At 41.6% G+C, this 19,616-nt stretch overlaps 1 pseudogene; it reads left to right on the top strand.

Annotated features, from left to right (window-relative positions):
- The first annotated feature begins 9,434 nt into the window (after nucleotides 1-9,434).
- On the top strand, nucleotides 9,435-11,210 carry LOC119525303 (annotated as a pseudogene).
- The last annotated feature ends 8,406 nt before the right edge of the window (nucleotides 11,211-19,616 follow it).

Here is a 19,616-nt window from a genome sequence, read left to right as displayed (position 1 = left end):
GCTGAGTGTGTTCTGGGCCTCGATTGGGTGAGTGCTTATCAGTTTCTGCTGACTGGTTACTAGTGTTCTAACACACTACTCTTCTTTGATGTGCACTATATTATCTATGTGGAGGAAGCAGGCCTTTTGGCTTGTTTGTGGTCATTCATCTTTATGGGCATATCTGATCTTGTCTTGTCTGTCCCCTGGAGTCTAGGTGCCACTGTGACTGGGATTCCTAAAACAGCCTTCAACTCTTAGTTTATGGCACACCTGGTATTTATGAGATAAGCAGCAGGGCCCGTGGATCAGACATTCCTTCTATATGTTAGACTCTTTTTCTCGGGCCTGACATTCCTGCCTTTTATTTTTAATAAAAAATTGGTACAGGTTTGGGTAGAATTTTGGGTTAATGCTTTAACTTAGCTTGAAGCAACCTTTATAGGGGAAAAGGGATGTCACGGTTGTCTCTTAGCTGCTTCCAGCTGGGTTTGGACGGGGTTGGGGCAGAGTTGCTTTGAAATAAGTTTTAGCATTATTAGATTGATGTTTGGATATTTTCTGCTGGAACCGGCTGTTAGTAAGGCTTTTTGCGGCAGGAACAGATTTTCAATTTCTTCATTGTAGCAGGACTATGTTTTAGGAGTTTTGCTGGTTAGTTATGGCTGCTATTGACCTGTTGATAAATTTAATTAGACATTGTAAGAGGTAAGGAGCAAAAAGGAAAATTAATATAAGGATAATTAGTGGCCCCATAAGGGGGAGTAGAATAGCTTGTAGAGGCATGGAGAAGAATGAAAGAAAAATTGAGAGAAAGTTTTACTGAATATTTCTTACTTACTTAGACTTACTCAGCAATTAAATTTCTCTTTTTTTATGAGACATTTTCTTATTTTTAAGAAACGGTATTTTGTGAGCATCTTCTATGAAGGGGGAAGTGGGTGGAGGTTTCTTCTTGTAACTGCTTTTTGCTGAGCAAGGGTTAATAAGTTTTTATATTAATTTGGAAGATGCTCTGGACAAACTTAAAGATACAATACAGGCAACAATTAAGACAAACAAGTGACAAGCAGAACACAAACTATGGTAATAAGGGCCATTTTCTATATCATGGTAAATTCATTAACCACTTAGAAATGCATTTAATTCACTATAATTTTAATATTATTACTATTTTGCATATGATTTAATATTGAAGAGACATTGTTATATTTATTTGGTATATATGTGTAGCACTGAATACTAATGAATGTTTAAGTTTTTTTTTTTTTTTTTTAGCTGCATTGTGTAATAAGTTTATAATACCATATATGCTGTCCCCTCATAAGAGCAGAGCAGGCCTTAGTGTTAAATTATGTTTTTAGGTTTTAACCACATCACACTGGCAATTACAGCTCCGGGACGTGTCTTCTTTGTACAGTTGTAGCAGCAGCATCATTGTCCTCTGGGAAGCAGGACGGTGGGCTCCAGGGTTTTATTGGGCTGTTTCACAGCACCCTCTGGCACCATGCAGCAGAGCTAGTCTGGAGGCAATGTTCACTGAAAAGTTTAAGTGACTGAGTCTTTTCTGGCAGGCAGAGGCAAAGGTGTCTGTAGTAAAAGGTGTTTTCAGTAACAGCATGTGTCCATTTACTTCTGGAGCACATCCATGTGATGCGGTTGACACCCTTACAGCTTTAGGGACCACAGAAATGGGTCTTACCAATAACTCTGATGGGGAGAGAGCATGCAGACACAGTACTAGGAGCTTGGTTTAAACATGCAAGCACTTTAATTAAAATAGAGGTCTAATTTTTCTTTACATTTTTAATAGGATTATGTTAGCTAATGGGTAGAACATAATTTATATACTTGCTTCTTTTTAAAAGTGTGTCTTTGTTGTTGAAGATGAAGCTTTGACTTGTAGCTAACTGCAAGCACTTTTAGAGAAGCATTAGAGTAAAACAATGTAAATTACAAGGAAATTTGGCTGTTTTTGTGACAGATAACTCTTTAAAAATAACAAATTATAACTAGCAGTACTACATTGTTGTTTGATGTTATGCACATTATTAATCAAAAGGTTAGAAGTTTTTAATTCTTATAACATTGTCTAAATGTTTCTTCTGCAACTTATAACCTATTACATGAATTTAATCATTTTGTCTTTTACATTGATTATTGAGGAAAACATTTTATAACATTTTACTAAAAAATATAGGTTTAAACTTAGAATATTGCTAAATAATTAAAACACTTTAGTTAATGCATCTAGAAATAGTAATAAATAATTTTTGGTAAGGATTAATGGAGTGTATAGGTGTTACATTGTTTCTCTTTAAAAAATGCACACAATGATTTAACTTTGCATAAATTTTGAAATTCATGAAAGAATTTTGTTTTCTTAGTTTTATTAAATTTTTTATAGCATATTGGCTCTATGAATATGTTGATTACTATATTACTGAACAAGGTTGCAGTTACGAATAAGCTTTATAATCTTATATAACAATTATTAAATTAGAGTATTTGAGAGGGTTTTACTGTTTGCCATTTTATGGCTGCTTTTTATGCCCACCTTTTTATGTGCTTTAAGGTAGCTTCCTTGGTAGGTTTGGGATATATCAAGAGGATATGGGTTAAAGCTTTTGCTCTGTGCTTACAAGATATTAAGTTTTCTTTATATATTTCAGGTTTATTACAGTGACTATTAAGTAATTTTATACATCTACAAAGTTCTATTTAATATAAAATGAGTAAACATAGTTTTATTTACTGGCTAAACAAGGCTGTTAAAGGCACTTTGTGCTCGTGTTACAGGTTTGTCTGTTACACTTTAAACCTATGGTTTCTATTAGAAAAGGCCTGAGCCTTATTAGGTCATCATTTAGCTAGTTCGGGTTTCACTAAGTAATTTTCCATTTAAATAATAGTATAGGGACAGACAATAATTTAAATATAAAATGCTTAGTACAAGAATATAAATAAACAGTCAAGGACATAATAATGTTAAAATGAAGTGCAAGAGGTTATTTTGATAAAAGAGACATTTTGCGTCCTACACTGATTATTTAGAAAAACACTTGTACAACTTTTATTAAGAAATAACACCTCAATAATTTAAGGAAACCTTTTCTTCATAAAAACAGCAAGAGATTTTAACATGAGAAGCTTGCAGTACAGTGAGGAATGTTTTATTTTGGGAGTTATTAGGCACATACCCACAACATTGCATATTACTGCTTTGGGTGGTGGTTAAAATATTTAATGCTATTTTGTTTTATAAAACTACTTTTTTCTTTAAGTTTTGAGGTTTTGTTGTTAAGCAGTGTTATTACTAGTTTTTACTATTTTTTAACTTTGACCACAGAAATTATTGTTTTCACAAAATTTTTACAGCTTTCTGTACCTATCTTTCAACCTTGACTGCAGAAAGAAATTTTCCCCTCTACAAGTCTTTTACAACTTTCTGTATTTATCTAAGCTTTATCCCACATTCCTATCCTTCCAGGCTTTATTTTACATTTCTAAACAATCAGTCATTTAGGACAAAGCTACTTGCCTTTTTCCCTTAATTAGAAAAACATTCTTTATACCTTCTACACAACATGCTATTACCACTAAAATTAAGCTTGTTAGAATGATGCTAAATGTTTAAAATAAAACATCCTTTATAGAGAGAGTTAAAGTTCTCATTATCAGATTCCTTAGTACAGATATTATTTTATGACACTGGTTTGATAATTTGCACTTTTGCTGATTTTTAAACTGTATTAGTTACTTTTGATGTTCTCTCAGCAATTTCAGGTTTTTGCATGGACCCTTTTGACTAGGTTCTTTTTGACTTTTTAATTTAAAAAACTGATAGGCTAGCACATTTACATTGTTATTATATTTTTAATTGCTTTGGAAGTTATAATATTAAAGCAGAGGTGGAAGTTCTGCATATATTTTTAAACTGTAAATTTTTTAACTTACAGATTTTTTTTTTCTTTTCTTGAGACAGTTTGCTATAGCTAGCCATACCACACATAAAGGCCAGCTGGCTGCAGCTATAGCTTATTAACAATTTTAATGTTACTTTCTAAATTTAGACTAATTATTAAGGATAGTTTTTAAGAAAGATGTAACTGGCACATTTTGAGAGTTTCCCATGGCTGAACAACAGCACAAGAAATTATAAAGACAGAACATAGGAGTAGGAGCTGTTTAAATGTTACTGGTTTTTTACACAAATGCAAACTGTGCAAACTGCACAAAATTTAAAAGGAGAACTACAGAATCTGGGGTTATGGTTAGTGGGGCTTAAACCCACTGAGTTTGCATGGATGACCCTTGGATTAACTTAATTAGCCTTACTACACAATAGATTAATTGAAACAAAAGAAAGCAGAGTGAGCATAATAAACAAAAAATTACACACTTATCAAGCACAGAGGAAGTCCCAACCATAAAGCTACCTTAACTCAGATGCGTTTGGCTCCTGCCTGCAGCGGTCAACTTTCACCTGGACCTCCAAGTTCCAGTACTCTAGGAAAAATTTCTGGGTAGTTGAGGGGAGCTTCACAGCCCAGGAGACATGGATTAGGGCATTTGAAAACATGGTTTTAAATAGTTAGGCTTGCCTGACCTCTCATTAGATAAATAAGTTTTCTTTTTGTTAGGGGAGAAGGGAAATTTTTAAGTAAGTGACTTGTGGCTTAGAAAATTGTTTTTTTATTTTTGGAAACTTTATTCTTTTTGTTGGAGGGAGTTAAGGCTAGGGCAGCTGCACAGTAGAAGGTCATGCACACATTGAAGCAGCTCACTGGGATGTAAATTTAGTGTTTGTAAATCAGAGGCTAAACGTTGTTAGGGATGGGGTAGGTTTGTTGATAGTAAAACAGCAGCAGACAGTAATTGAGGAGCTCTTGCCTTATTTATTTATCCTCCAGTTACACCAGGTGTGCACACTTTAGGTTTGTGCTGCACTCTCCTGCCCTGGAGAGGTGGGCTGGAGTGGGAGATGGGGGAAGGGTGCACAGGCAGCCAGTGGGCTGTGTGCTGGTGGGGTGAGATAAGGAGGGGGCACCGGCGATGGGACGAGAAGTGGGGGAAGCGGTTAATGGCAAGGGGAGGGGAGCAGAAGGGGTTAGAGAAGAGTTACAAGGGGGTTGATCTGCAGGGTTAAAGAAGAGAAACTGTTTAAAGGCTTTTCAGGGTTAACTTTTGTAGAGAGGAAAGCAGAAGACTTAGAAGAATTTTTTTTGTGAAGGAGGAGGATTTGGTAGGAGACGACAGAGTGGCCCAAGAATAGCCAAAACTAAACAGTTTAGAAAGCTTAAGATTAAATACTACAGACCACCTGTTGTTGTGCCAAATAAAATTATTAAGTTCAGTGAGAATTTGCCAATTGAAAGTGCCATTTTCTGGCCAATGTTTTTGTTGTTCTAAAGGATAGAGTGGCCAAATTGTATTTGTTCTACTTCCCATTTTAATTGAAGTTTAAACATCTGAGGGGGTGGATTTAGGAGGAAATTTAGCTTTGGAGCTATTGAAAAGTGACTGTATTACCTATGATTATCTAAGAAATTTGACAGGCTTGTGATTTGTTAGGGAATTTTTGCTCATCAGAGGCTTACAGAGATCGCCCATGAGAGATATTCACAATTTCCTGCTCCTTTAGAGGCTTACAATTTCCCTGGATGAGGCTGACACGAATTGGGGCTACACTTATCAGAGGCTTACGGAGATTGCCTGTGGGGAGACCCACGGTTCCCTGCTCTTTTAGAGGCTTACAGAGACCACCCAAAATGTTGCTCAAGTGAGACTAATGGCCCAGACCCATACAACCCGGTTGCAACAACAAAGCAGACATCCCCGGTTTGCCGTTGGGGGTCAGGAAATGTGTGCATCTTTTGCCCAAGGTGTCCCCTGGGTTACTTTGACTGCTGCAATGGGGAAAGACACTCACGGAGTGTCAGAGAGTTTTGACTGAGCGCTCAGGTTCCCTAGGCTTATGAAGCCGGGCATCACATCCAAGTGAGCTGAGGCGCCACCCTGTGGTGGGCTGGGGTGTCCACGGGACACCGAACAAAACTCCCAAGGGGGGATCTGGGCAGAAAGACATCACTTACCTACCTAGGGCCAAATTAGTTGTAGAGATTTGAGAGCCATGAGGGTGAGCCGGTGTTGCATCAAGGTGCTCTGAGTTGATGGACTCAAGCCGCTGAATGCATGGAAACCTGAATGGCTGTGTAGTTCACGGAACGGAGTTGACTGGGAGGCTGCCCCATTGCCCTGAGTGGCCAGGAAACTTAAACCTCACTTAAACCTCCATCCCGGGTCTTCGGCACCAAATGTTAGGTCGTTCAGGAATTCACACAAATGCAGCGAGTCATGGTTTAAGTAGAGAATTTAAGGTTTATTAGAGGAAGAAAGCACAAGAAAGCAGGTGGGAGCCATCAGAAAAGAAAAAAAGGAAAAAATGGCTCTGGCCCTCTATCTGAGAGCAGCATTTTTTAAAGGAAAAACCCATGTTGGGTATTGGGGGGGAAGTGTCCTGCTGAGTGTGTTCTGGGCCTCGACTGGGTGAGTGCTTATCAGTTTCTGCTGACTGGTTACTAGCGTTCTAACACACTACTCTTTGATGTGCACTATATTATCTATGTGGAGGAAGCAGGCTTTTTGGCTTGTTTGTGGTCATTCATCTTATGGGCATATCTGATCTTGCCTTGTCTGCCCCCTGGAGTCTAGGTGCCACTGTGACTGGGATTCCTAAAACAGCCTTCAACCCTTAGTTTATGGCACACCTGGTATTTATGAGATGAGCAGCAGGGCCTGTGGATCAGACATTCCTTATATATGTTAGACTGTTTTTCTGGGGCCTGACAAGTTTCAGGTATTTCCTTCTAGCTATTCCAATACACTAAAAACTAAAAAGGGATATCTATATAGTGCATAAGAATGCCCTCCAGGGTGACCTCTTGACTCCATTTGAAATCTCTCAGCCACTGAAACTTTGTTTCATTTCTCTTCCCCCTTTTTGTCCAAGAAGGTTTTCTCAATCCTCAATGCCAGGGTCAAGCTCATCCCCAAGAGTTATGTCCCACATTGCCAAGGTGATTTACACCTCTAGGGGTCATGTCCCATGTCGGGGGAGAGCACTAAGTTCATCTGCAGTATTGGCTTAGAGAGAGAGGCCACATCTGAGCAACAAGGAGGTTCTCTGGGGATGAATTTTAGGCACAGTTCTAAGTAGGCTTAGCCTCTCCTTTGCAGTAACAAGCTTCATAAGGGCAAACCCCAGGATCAAAGTCTCATCCTACTAAATTGTTAGTCCTCAAAGTTTGTGAGAATATCAGTAGTAACCCAAATGAGAAAATCCTACATTTCTGCATTTTTCCCCAGTTCCTCAGGGGGTCCCTGCAAATATATTTTTATTCTCTGCCAAAATTACTATGGGATGTATCAGGATTTCATACAAACCTACCAGGTCTCCCTTCCTATTTAAGGTTCCATTTAATTATGGGTGTTTGAATAAACTGTTCAAGTTAAATTATTTAGTATGCTGTAGAAGATATATATCCTGCACCAAATAAACATCTCTTCCCTTGATCTCACACAGAAGTTGAAGTTTTAAAACATAGTCAATATTGTCCTTTATCCTTTGGCCTGATTTGCCTTAGTTCTAACCAGATCCATTTCATTGCTATCTATAATTGAAGTCTGGACTCTTTTTCAGCTTAACAGTTGCTGTATGGGGTAATACTGACATTCATAGCTGCTGAGCTCTAGCTGTGAGTTTCATATGTCACATGGATACCCAAAGTTCCAGAGACCAAACAGGTTATACACAAAGAGCTCAGCATTTCAGGATTTGGAGATAACCATTGCAACTCAGAAATAGATGTCGCTGCTGTAAGAGCTTACATTCTAGGGACCAGTACAATAAGCTTTCCCCTTAATAAGTTGTGCTCTAAGATTCAATTTTCAGAGTTTACACAGTATAGTTAGCCCATATTAGTGACACACTATAATGTTTGTCTTTTCATTTCTGGCATACTTCACTCAAAATGCTGTCCTCAGTATCCATTCACCTAGTTGCATGTCTCACAGCTTCATTCCTTCTTGCAGCTGCTCAGCATTCCATTGTGTGCATACACCACAGTTCACCATTCTGTTCATCAGTCGATGCACCCTCAGGCCACCTCCACCCATTGCAAATCGTGAATACTGCCACCATAAACACCAAGGTGAAAATGTCAATTCGTGTGCCTGCTCTCCTATCTTGCAAGTATATATCCCATAATGAGGTTGCAGGACTTTATGGCACCCACATGCTTCGCTTCTAGTTGCCCCATGTCTTAACTCAGTGCCTGCTGACAGCTTCCCCCATAAAACCACGAGCATCCGTACATGTTTCCTGAATAAAGAGGTCAGGGGAGGCTTCCTGGTGGAGTGGAAACTGAGGTTGAGGCTTGAATTGAAGGTGAATTCAGATTGGTTTTGGGGTGGGGGGAGGTGTACTGTTTTGATAAGGGGTTGGGAGGTGGGATTGTGTAGGATTTTGTGCTGGTTATCTATTGCTGCATAACAAGCCACCCTAACTGTGGCAACTTTAAAACAACAGTCATTTCTTTGGCTCACAAATCCATTATTTTGACAGGGCTTACAAGGGACAGCTTGTCACTCCTCCTCATGATGTCAGTGGCTTGCTTAGGGCTGGAGAATCCACTCCCAATGGGGACCCTTCATTCATGATTTGCAAGCTGGTGCTGGCTGTAGGTTCTTCTCCACATGGACTTCTCCACAGTGTGGCTTGTGCTTCCCGGCAGTCTGGTGGCTGGGTTCTAAGAGTGAGTGTGCCAAGAGAACCAGAAAGAAGCTGCACCATCTTGAATGAATTAACTTCAGAAGTCACATGGGCTCCCTTGCACCAGAGTCCCAGAATTCCCAGATCCAAGGGGGAAGGAACCCAGACCCATCTCTGTGTGTTCTTTACTGCCCTCATCCCTGCCCCCCCAAAGTGGGACCCAACTCCCAGGGGTGTAAATCTCCCTGGCAACACAGGATATGACTCCTGGGGATGAACCTGGACCCAGAATCATGGGATTGAGAACATCTTCTTGACCAAAAGAGGGATGTGAAATGAAACCAAATAAAGTTTCAGTGGCTGAGAGCTTCCAAAAGGAGCCAAGAGGTCACTCTGGTGGGCACTCTTAAGCACAACACACATAACCCTTTTTTGTTTTAATGAATTGGAATAGCTAGAAGTAAATACCTGAAACTATCAAACTCCAACCCAGTAGCCTTGAATCTTGAAGATGATTGTATAAAAATGTAGCCGACAAGAGGTAACAGCGTGATTGTGAAAACCTTGTGAATCACACTCCCTTTATCCAATGTATGGATGGATGAGTAGAAAAATGGGGAGACTACGGATCCTAGAGATGCCTTGTCTGTATGTGTGTGGAATGCACCTGCGCCAGAATCTTTCACTCTTTCTGACTGCCTTTTGCTTGGGAATAGCCTCAGCTGCTCCAATATTTGAGTCAACTTTAGAAGTACATTGGGCCGAGTGGAAGTTGAAGCACCAGAGACTATATGGCGGGAATGAAGAGGATTGGAGGAGAGCAGTGTGGGAGAAGAATATGAAAATGATCGAAATGCACAATCTGGAATACAGCCTGGGGCAACACAGCTTCAGGTTGGGAATGAATGCCTTTGGTGACAAGACCAATGACGAATTCAGGCAGGTGATGAATAGCTTTCAAAACCAGGAACCCAAGAAGGAGAAAATGTGCTCTGAATCTCCCTCTGAAGTCCCCACATCTGTAGATTGGAGGGATAAAGGCTACGTGACTCCCGTGAAGGATCAGGATCACTGTTGTTCTTGTTGGGCTTTCAGTGCAACCAGTTCCCTGGAAGGACAGATGTTCCAGAAAACTGGCATACTTGTTTCACTCAGTGAGCAGAAGCTGGTGGACTGTTCACAGGCTGAGGGCAATAGCAGCTGCAATGGCGGCCTAATGGACAATGCCTTCCAGTATGTCCAGGACAACAAAGGTCTCAATTCAGAGGAATCCTATCCATATGTTGGAAAGGACATGACCTGTAGCTACAAGCCTGAGTATTCTGCTGCCAACGACACTGGCTTCGTGGAGGTCACTCCACTGGAGAAGGCCCTTATGGTGGCAGTGACAACTGTAGGTCCCATCTTGGTTGTTATTGATGCAAACCATGATTCCTTCCAGTTCTATGAATCAGGGATTTATTATGAGCCAGACTGCAGCAGCTGAGAACTGGATCACGGGATCCTGGTGGTTGGCTATGGCTCTGAAGGAACAGATTCAGATAACAATAAATACTGGCTCATCAAGGACAGCTGGGGTGAAAGTTGTGACATGGAGGGCTATGTAAAGATGGCCAGAGACCAGAACAACCACTGTGGAGTCACCACAAAGCCAGCTATCCCACCGTGTGAACTCATGCATGCTCATAATGAAGGACTCGAGGACGGCTTATCAGAATTTCATTTTAAAACTGACCAGCCCACATTGCCATTAAATAAAATAAAACCCAGGTGTATCATGGGCTTGGAAGTTACAGATGAGGAGACGTTGAAAGGCAAAGCCCTATCTCTTACTCTCTACTCTTCGTTCACTCTGTTCCTTGCTGTTCCTTGCGTACACCAGGCATCCAACTGCCTCGACACTTTGCACTGGCTGTTCCCTCTGCCTGGAACTGTCTCCCCCTAGATATCTACCTGGTTCACCCCTTCACCTCCTCCCAGCCTTTGCTTCAGTTATGCCTTCTCAATGAGACCTACCCCAACCCCTCTATTTATTCCTGCCACCCCCCACCCATATCCTTGACTCTTCTAGCTCTGCTCTAGTTTCTCTTTTTTTCCACTGTGCTTCTCACATCATAATTTATGTACAGTCCATCTTCATTATTCATGGACCCTGTATTTGCAGATTTGCCTACACACTGAAATTTACTCATCACCCCAAAACCAATCCTCACAGGGCTTTCGTGGGCAGGCACAGACAAGGGCAGGGGGGTGGAAAATTTGAGTCACCCAAGATACACGTTCCCAGCTGAGGTTGAACAAGGCATTGCTCTCCCTTCCCCTTTTAGCTCTCGCTCTCTAGTGGCCTTTTCATGGTAGATTTATTCCCATGCTTTCCACGTTTGCGCACTTCCTCTGGACGATTTCGCAGTCCATGGTGGACCCTGGCATGGGGCAGAGTGCTGTCTTGTGTTTGTGAGGCAAGAAGAATGTGACATCACGGAGGAAGTAGGTGTGTTGGAGACGTTTCATTCACACATGAGTTCAGGCGCTGCTGGCCATGAGTTTAATGTTAATGCGTCAATAATATATTGTAAATAAGATGCTTTTAAACAGAAACACACATAAAATAAGGTTATGTATTGATCAGTTGATGGAAATGTTGTATTTCCACTGGGAGCAATGGTTCAGCGCCCCCTCATTCAGTGCTGATGGTGATTTTATAGAAGATGACTACCACCAATACGGAGATTCAGCTGTATTTCTTCAATAAGTCCATCATCCAGCTCCCCTGGCTAGAACAGAAGCTCCAAGAAAACAGAGATCTTTAACTCTCTTGGTCACTGATGTGTCCCAAGCACATGGTCTGACACAAAATAGATGCTCCATAAATATTTGTCAAATTAAATGAGAGAATATTGAATCACCTAGCAAGAAGGTTAATACTTTTTTATTTCTCTTTTTGTCCTTCTAATTTCTTCCAGGGAAAAGTCTCACTGCGATGTTCATAGCACCTTCTTAATCTCCCTTCATCACAAATAGAACAGATATAAGATTCAGAGGCTGGGGGATGACAGCATGTGGTATAGGGCCCCCTAACCTTACCTGAATATTGAAATCTCCTGTGCTGGTTTGGATCTATTATGTCCCCCACAAAAGCCACGTTTTTTTAATCCAGTCATGTGGGTGCAGACTTATTATGGGTGGGATCTTTTGATCAGGTTGTTTCTATGGAGATGCGGCCCCCCAAATGTGGGTGGGACCTTTTGATTAGATTATTTCCATGGAGGTATGACTCCACCTGTTTCGGTTTGCTAATGCTGCTGGAATGCAAAACACCAGAAATGGATTGGCTTTTATAAAAGGAGGTTTATTTGGTTACACAGTTACAGTCTTAAGGCCATAAAGTGTCCAAGGTAAGGCATCAACAATCGGGTACCTTCATTGGATGATGGACAATGCTCCGGAAAACCTCTGTTAGCTGGGAAGGCACGTGGCTGGCATCTGCTCCAAGTTCTGGTTTCAAAATGGCTTTCTCCCAGGATGTTCCTCTCTAGGCTGCATCTCCTCAAAAATGGCAGTCTTAGTTGCTCTTGGGGCATTTGTCCTCTCTTAGCTTCTCCAGAGCAAAAGTCTGCCTTCAACGGCCATCTCCAAAATGCAGCTCCTCTCTCAGCTCCTGTGCATTCTTCAAAGTGTCCCTCTTGGCTGTCACAAGCTCACTCCTTCTGTCTGAGCCTATATAGTGCTCCAGTAAACTAATCAAGGCCCACACTGAATGGGCAGGGCCACACCTCCATGGAAATTATCCAATGAAAGATCTCACCCACAGTTGAGTGATCACATCTCCACAGAAACAACCAATCAAAAGTCTCCAACCCAATCAGCACCAATAAGTTTCCTGCCCACACAAGACTGCATCAAAGATAATGCTGTTTTGGGAGACATAATATATTCAAACTGGCACACCACCTGTACCAGTTTGTATATATTATGTCCCCCAGAGAAAGCCAAGTTCTTTGATGTAATCTAGTGGGGGCAGACATATTAGTGTGGATTCAGTTGGAACATTTGGATTAGGTTGTTTCCATGGTGATGTGCCCCACCCAACTGTGGGTGATAACTCCTATTGGATAATTTCCATAGAGATGTGGCCCTGCCCATTCAGTGTGGGCCTTGATTAGTTTACTAGAGCCCTATATAAGCTCAGACAAAAGGATTGAGCTTGCTACAGCCAAGAGGGACACTTTGAAGAATGCACAGAAGCTGAGAGTATCTGCAGATAAGAGACAGTTTGAAGATGGCTGTTTAAAGCAGACTCTTGCTCTGGAGAAGCTAAGAGAGGACAAACATCCCAAGAGCAACTAAGAGTGACATTTTTGAGGAAATGCAGCCTAGAGAGGAACGTCCTGGGAGAAAGCCATCTTGAAACCAGAACTCTGGATCAGATGCCAGCCACGTGCCTTCCCAGCTAACAGAGGTTTTCTGGACACCACTGGCCATCCTCCAGTGAAGGTACCCAACTGTTGATGCATTGCTTTGGATACTTTATGGCCTTAAGACAGTAGCAACAAAAATGTTGTTCAGTGTAGCTCAGTGATTCTCAACCTGTGCTGCCTGGTAGAACACCTGGCAGAGCTCTGTAAAAAAAATGTCCCTGCTATACTCTGGACCAATATGAAGGTAAATACCCAAACACTGGTAATTTTTAAAGCTCCCATTATGTAAAATACCAGATATGGGCTGGCTTTTATAAAGGGGATTTATGACATTACAAATTTACAGTTCTAAGGCTATAAAAGTGTCCAAACTAAGGCATCAACAAGAGGATACCTTCATTGAAGAAAGGCCTATGGTGTCCAGAGTGCCTCTGTCAGCTGGGAAAGCACATGGCTGGTGTCTGCTGGTCCTTTGCTCCCAGGTTGCATTGCTTTCAGCTTCTGATTCCAGTGGCTTTTTCTTTAAGCATCTGTGGATTCTGACTTAGCTTCTCTGGGGAAAACTCGGTGCTTCATCTCTTAGCTTAGCATCACCAAACCTCTCTCTGTGTGTATCTCCAAGTGTCTGGATCTGTGTCAGCTCTGAGCGTGCTCTCTCCCTAAGCTCTCTTAAGGACCCCAGAAAACTAATCAAGACCCATCTTGAATGGGTGGTGTTCTAGTTTGCTAATGCTGCCAGAATGCAAAACAACAGAAATGGATTGGTTTTTATAAAGGGGGTTTACTTGGTTACACAGCTACAGTCTTAAGGCTATAACATGTCCAAGGGTACAATAGGGTACCTTCACTGAAGGATGGCCAATGGCATCCAGAAAACCTCTGTTAGCTGGGAAGGCACATGGCTGGCATCTGCTTGCTCCCAGGTTGCATTTCAAAATGGCACTCTGCAAAATATCAGTGTCAGATTCAATGGCCATCTTCAAAATGTTTCTCTCAGCTACAGCTAGCTTGCTCCTTCTGTCTGAACTTATATAGTGCCCCAGTAAAGTAATCAAGGCCCACGTTTAATGGCAAGGGCCACATGTCCATGGGAAATTATCCAATAGGAGTTATCACCTACAGTTGGGTGGGTCACATCTCCATGGAAACATTCAATCAAAGAATTACAATGTAATCAACACCAATACATCTGCCCACACAAAATTGCATTAAAGAATATGGCTTTTTCTGGGGGACGTAATATATACAAACCAGCACACATGTGTTACTAGCATAAAAATTAAAAAAATACATGGGACTTATAGTTAAAAGTAATATCTTAATATTCTTTCATCAACAGTAACAAAGGGACTATACCAACACTGTAGGCCAATAATATAAGGGGACAAGGAGTATGGGAGGATAGGGTTTTCTTTTTTATTTTTATTTCTTTGCTGGACTAATGAAAATGTTCTGTATTTGATCATGGAGCTGTGTGCATAACCATGTGATGATTCTGTGAACCAGTGATTGCATACTTCAGATGGTCTGTATGCTGTGTAAATATATCTCAATAAAATTGCATTAAAAATTAACACAAAATGCATCAGAGACTTAAATGTTAATTCTAAAACAAAAAATACTTCTTGAAGACAATAGAGGAGAAAGTCTTTGTGACTTTGGGCTAGGTGAAGATTTCTTGGATGGGACACACGCATATACACACAACATGAGCCACAAATGACCAACTTGATAAATTGGACTTTATCAGAATTAAGAACTTTTGCCCTTTGCAAGACACTATTAAGAGGCTGAAAAGATAAACCACGGACCAAGAAGGAGTATTTGCAAAGCAAAAATGTGGTAAAAGAGTGATATCCAGAAATATAAAGAACCCTTACAAACGCAATCATGTTTTTAAACATGATATAAGGTATATGGGAACTCTGTGTTTTATGCATGATTTTTCTGTAAACAAACTTCTCTAATTAAAAAAAAGTAAATAATTTGAGGATTTGGCAAAATGCATGACTGGTGGTGTTGAATCTTTTTTAACATTTACCATGACATCCCAACGTTACTGACAATGACATTGAGACAGACTGGAGGCGGTATGTGATGTTTACAAGGTCTCACAGCTACAAAGTATCATTTGGGGCTTGGTCTGACTTCCTGGGTGTGACTGAGCTGCTGCTACATTAGGTTCCTAACAGCCCCTTGTGGTCTAGTTTGTTTGCACTCAAGACATTCAACTGCTGGTTCCATTTGTAGATGTTCCAGCCCTTCTGGATTTTTGGGGGGATCCTCTGTCTGGCCTCCAGAATTTTCCCTGTGCCTTCCAGTTTCCTGCTAGGCACAGACTTACTCAGCATGGTTTCTGTATACACAGACGAGCTATCTATAGTGATATTGGCAAAGCCCAAGCTGGAGCAAATCCCCATAACCAGCAGTAGAGACCTACCCTGGATTATCTTCAACCCAGAGCAGACCTTGAGTGTTATTCTAGGGTGTTTGACCTTTATCCTTGGGTGGTCATGAATGTTTAGGGAACAGACCAATAAGACATTTCCCTAGAGAAGGACAGTACATTGGGCATTTGCAACTTGCCCTCTTGGCATTATTCTCCCCTTTTCCTGGTAACAGTCCCTGATTTGGGGGGCTCCTCCCAGGGCCAGTGCTGCTTTCTAAGGCAACTTTGTCCAAATTCAAAAATGACATCCCTTTCAGGAGGATGCCGGCTCATGGTTTTCAACCTATGCTTGCCCCCTTGGCTAGATATGTGTCACCCCTTCTTCTCCACCTTCAATCCACTGTTCTCAGCATGAGGGTCTCCTCTCTCCAGAGAGGAAGCTCATGAAGAGGACTGGCCAATCCCTACTTGTGTGATTGGTTCAGAGCCGTGATCTGAGCCAGTCCATGAGAGTGACATTGGAGCTTTTGAGTTCACTCTTCAACTCGGACGGACATAAGCCTAGAGCTGCTGGTGGCCACCTTCCCTCACAATGTGCAGAGAAGTGGATGGTGCCTGACCCTGGTAACAGCATTGAAGCCTGGATCCAGCCATGCCTGAAGCCTAATCTTAATTCAACAGGACATGTGCTGGTCATCCTTTTGTCATTTCAGCCAGTTGGAGCTGATTTTTTTTTCTCCTTGACCACCAAGAATCCTCTCTGGTAGAGAGCAGGACCTACCCACGGTCACACAAGGATAGTTAGAAGTCCAGGCTGCATAAGTACCCAGGCCTCCTGTCCGCCAGCTGCCTGTATCCCAAGAGGAGGCTTTAAGGAGGGGTTGGCCAGTGCACCAATGCTGGGGGTAAGACAGGGCTGCATGTTTGGAGACAGGCAGCAATTTTGCAGATAATTTCATGCCATGACTACATAAGCCTACAGAAGAGGAAGGGGCATGGGGGGAGGGCAGAGGCAAATGTTCTTCTATCTCCCCCCTCCCCATTCCTGGAAGGTTTTGAACTGAGATTCTTAACTTTCAGGGGGTCACACTCCTCATAGGAAATCTCATGGAAGCACTGCTCCTCTCCACGCAAAAACTACCAAGACACACAACACTTTGCAGATGATATTGCAAGTTAGCAGAAATTCCCTCTCACTCCCTGCCCCTCACCCTGCTGCTTCAATGCAACCTGGGGCCACAGGTGAAGAACCTCTGATTTCTAGATCGAGAAAGTCAGAACCAGGAAGCAGGGCATCTGGGGTCCAGGCTCAAACCTACTGCTACATCGCTGCAGGGCAAGAGCTTTGGGGATAGAGCTAAGTTCAATTCCAGGCTGTGTGGCCTTGGGCAAGTTGCTGGCCCTCTCTGAGCCATGTCTATAAAATGAAGGTATTCTTGTCTATCTGAAGGGGTGGGGCGGCATTAGATTCAATCGCGTATGTCACTCAGAGAATATCAGCAGCCCCTCCCCTGTCAGTTTCCCCATCTCTCCAGTGAACCAGATGGGCTCACTTCTCCTAGATCACAGGTTCTGACACCCCTCTTTGGCAGCCTGTGGCAAGGGGTTCACAGACACTGAAACCCATCCAGGGCCCAGGTTAAGATCCCCTTACTTACATGGAAGTGTTATGTGTTTAAGGAGCATGATGTGTGCAATCTACTCTCAAATGTTTAGAAAATTGATGGGTAAGTACATAGACAGAGAGATAGATAGATAAATGGATGGATGGATGGATGGATGGATGGATGGATGGATGGATAGGTAGGTAGGTAGATAGACAGATAGATAGATAGAAGGAGGGAAGGAAGGAAGGAAAGGAGGGAGGGAGGAAGGAAGGATGGGAAAGAGAGAGAGGGAGGGAGGGAGAAAGAAAGGGAGAGAGAAGGAATGAAAGAAAGAAAGAATGAAAGAAAGAAAGAAAAAGAAAGGAAGGAAGGAAGAAAAAGGAACAAAAGAAGGAAGGGAGAGAGAGGGAGGGAGGGAGAAAGAGAGAGAGAAGGAAAGAAAGGGAAAGGAAGGAAGGAAGAAAGGCAGGAGGGAGGGAAGGAAGGAAGGAAGAAAAAGAAAGGAAGGAAGGAAGGAAGAAAGGGAGAGAGAGGGAGGGAGGGAGAAAGAAAGAGAGAGAGAAGTAAAGAAAGAGAAAGAAAGGAAGGAAGGGAGAGGGAGGGAGGGAGGGACAGAGAAGGAAAGAAAGAGAAAGAAAGAAGAAAAGAAAAGAAAGGGACAACACCAATACTAGGGGTCAATAATAGGGGAGGAGATAAGGGATATGGGGTGTTTTGGGTTTTCTTTTGTGTGTCTATCTGATATTTTTCTTCTTGGAGCAATGAAAATGATCCAAAATGGAGTGTGACGATGATTGCACAACTGAGCGATGATATTATGTGAGACATTAATTGTATTCTTTGGATGGAGTTTATGATATGTGAATATATCTCAATAAAATCTGCAGATTCAAAATTTTTTAAATGTGGCAAAATGTTAAAATTGGTGAGTATGAATATTGGGGGGCATTACATATTGGAGTTCTCTGAGTTTCATATTCCTTTTGCAATATATCTATATGTTAGAAGTTATTGCAAATCAAAAAGTTTAAGAAAAAAGTATATAGAACTCTAAAACACCCTAAATAACAGCATGACAATAAAAGATAGTGAATGTCAAAAATAAAAGGAAAAACAGAACCTCATTTGCTAAATTCCAGCAATTGCTTTATTTCTGTTACTCCAGCTTGCAAGCTTGTTTCCACCCCTGAGGTTTCACCCCTGCTGTTCCCTCTGCCCATAATGGTAACTCTTGGGATGACTGTTTCCTTTTGTCATTGAGGGGTCTCCTGGAAAGTCCACTCCACATTGACTACCTGTTTGAGAAGGCTGCTTCCCTGCACCATCATTTTCTAGAACATCACCCTGATTTATCTTTTTTGCAGCAATCACCAGTGTCTGGAAGTATCTTGTTCATATGTCTTTTGTTTTATTAATATCTGTCTCCTTCATTAAGATAGGGACTTTGCCTGTCTTCGTTGTGTTGTATGCTCAGGAGCTAGTGTCTGATGTATAGAAGGAACTCAATATATATTTGCTGAAGAGATAAATGAATACATGAATGAATAAGTAGGTGGAGAAATAGATGAATGGAAGGATATTTGAGTAAGTTGGATGGATAAATGAGTAGATAAATGGATGGCTAACTGTAGATGGATGGATGGATGGATGGATGGATGGATGGATGATTCAATGGATGTTTCCAATGTACAGATGGATACATTAATGAATGGATGGCTGGATGAGAAGATAAATAATAGATGAAAGAATGAATGGTGGATGGATGAATAAATTAATAGATTGGCAAATCAAAGGATAGAGTAAATGGACAGCTCAATAGAGAGTTCAATAGCTAGATGGATGGACAAATGGATGGATGGATGGATGGATGGTTGGATTGATTTATTAATGGATGATAAATTAATGGATGGATGGATGGATGGATGGATATACTACTGGATGGATAAATTAATGGATGGATGGATGGATGGGTGGATATACTACTGGATGGATAAATTAATGGATGGATGGATGGATGGGTGGATGGATGTTTGCCAGGCTCTATGCTAAGCACTTTACATACAAACATACATACATACATACATACACACATATTTATTTTATTCATAGAGAAATCCCTTGTGAGAAGGAATATTATTTCCATTTTACAGACAAGGGTCTCAAGCTTCATAGGTAGGGAAAATCACTTCCCCAAGATTATACAACTAGAACATGGTGGAGCAGGGATTCAAGTTTAGTTGTGTCTGACTCTAAGCCCTGTGCTCTTAACCACCATCAAAACCATCCCCTTCCTCTGAGAATCTGTTCTGGCCCCTCCACCTCCTCTCTTGGTTCTCTGTGTACCATCACCACCTAGATTGCCCAATCTGGGCCTTGGTTTCTGTGATGGTTAGGTTCATGTGTCAACTTGGCCAGGTGATGGTGCCCAGTTGTCTGGTCAAGCAAGCACT

This window comes from Choloepus didactylus (genome assembly GCF_015220235.1).
Source record: "Choloepus didactylus isolate mChoDid1 chromosome 25 unlocalized genomic scaffold, mChoDid1.pri SUPER_25_unloc1, whole genome shotgun sequence".
Lineage (NCBI taxonomy): Eukaryota > Metazoa > Chordata > Mammalia > Pilosa > Megalonychidae > Choloepus > Choloepus didactylus.
The sequence above is the reverse complement of the archived record's forward strand: the minus strand, read 5'-3'. Positions and strand labels throughout refer to the sequence as shown.